The sequence below is a fragment of the Hermetia illucens genome, chromosome 6 (genome assembly GCF_905115235.1).
Source record: "Hermetia illucens chromosome 6, iHerIll2.2.curated.20191125, whole genome shotgun sequence".
Lineage (NCBI taxonomy): Eukaryota > Metazoa > Arthropoda > Insecta > Diptera > Stratiomyidae > Hermetia > Hermetia illucens.
Genome location: NC_051854.1, coordinates 11,971,574 through 11,973,175, shown reverse-complemented (window position 1 = coordinate 11,973,175; position 1,602 = coordinate 11,971,574). Strand labels below are relative to the sequence as shown.

Below are 1,602 nucleotides of genomic sequence, written 5' to 3'. Positions count from 1 at the left end.
CAAGTCTCTTCTCGAAATCCTCCTTCACACGGACCAACATCTCTGCAGAGATGGCAGCAATTTTCTGACCGATTGCATTTTTTAAGTCATCCAAATTTCGCGGTTTGTGGCTATAGACACGGCTCTTAAGGTTTCCCCGGAAAAAAAAGTCACACACTGATAAGTCAGGTGATCTGAGGGGCTAAGGAACTTCGCCAAATCGTGAGAAAATCCGTCCATGAAACATGCGTCGAGGAACTAGCATTAAATTATTAGCGGTGTGGAATGTATTGCCATCCTGCTGGAAACAAACATCTTTTAAGCGTTCTTCACCTTCTCAGTTCTGGTTTCAAGTACATTGCAACTGAAATGGCGTCTTGTGTAGAGAGGGAATATCTCGTCGCCCCCCTGTCTCAGTACAACGCAGTTCAAAACCGCCATCAGCTTTATGTTGGGACAGAGTATCGGCAGTTGCTTTCCAGCTCTCCTATTGCCGATCGACAGCTGGATCATATAAGCGAACGACGTTGAACTTGGGGGGCCAAAAGCGGAGGAAAACGACCATTAGATGGTGATCCTTCCGAGGTCATTTTAAATGAATTCCTTGTTAAATCAGCGCCTCATCGTCGATAAATCAGGAGACTCTTCATCAATCCTAGTCATCTGTAGGACGTAGATATTGGCAGAGTTAAAGCTATCACCTAAGATCCATTCATGCTAAAAACTGGTCTTTCGCTTATTACTTATCACAGTTAATTAACCAATTCTTTGCCTATATTCTGATTCTAATTAAATCAATTGTTTTGTTCCTTTCATTACAGGCTCTTGACCATTAGTGGATATGAGCACCACTTTTAGTATTCAAGAGGACCCCTTTCCGTCGGGTTGGTCGGAAGTCAACGAAAATTTATCCAGACCAACAGCGCACTTCTCAACGGATATTTACTGCAATCATCATGCTACCAAAATCCACGAATTAGCGGTCGAATTGGATTTCAACGAGGTCGAAAGGACACTATGATGTACTGTCTACTACTATCGGATGGGCTATTTCTCCTGCAGTTGCCGCCAACTTTCCCAGACACCGTTTGCAGTTGCTTGCACCAGTAACGAAGAGTCGAAGGAGTCAGGAAAATAGGCGAAAAATGGTGTTTTGTTTACTTAAGGCTGTTTTCAACATTATTGATAAATCAAAAACTAACATTTTGTAAATTATCATGTTTCAATTCGAATTAATCCTTTTTGTAAATAAATGTACAGTAAATTTTCCACATTGTTCGCTACGTATCAATTACTGCTTCAAATGTACATGAAACTATCTATTTTTTCAATAAAGATTAGTTAAACGAAGGATTTTCTTTCTTTTCATTTTCCCCATGAAACCCTTTAAACCCAAATTTTAGGTTGCAGAAAGAAGGATATTCCAGTGCAATTGCAACCTTAATCAAATCCCTCCACTGTCTATTTATTCCATAGGAAGTCCTGAATCTGTGTTATCTTCATAAAACCAAATTGCATCCAAGCCAACCAAACCATACAAAAAATATCATAAAAATCGACTGTAGCCGGTCCAGGGCTAAAAAATCTTCCAAATCGATGCGGTCGAAAAGTTAAAATTTCAAC

At 40.0% G+C, this 1,602-nt stretch overlaps 1 long non-coding RNA gene across 1 annotated transcript; it reads left to right on the top strand.

Moving 5' to 3' along the window:
• Positions 1 to 504: 504 nt before the first annotated feature.
• Positions 505 to 1,329, top strand: LOC119660136. The gene is made up of 2 exons (XR_005250401.1): positions 505 to 730; positions 801 to 1,329. It is a non-coding gene; the product is annotated as an uncharacterized LOC119660136 (long non-coding RNA).
• Positions 1,330 to 1,602: the final 273 nt, after the last annotated feature.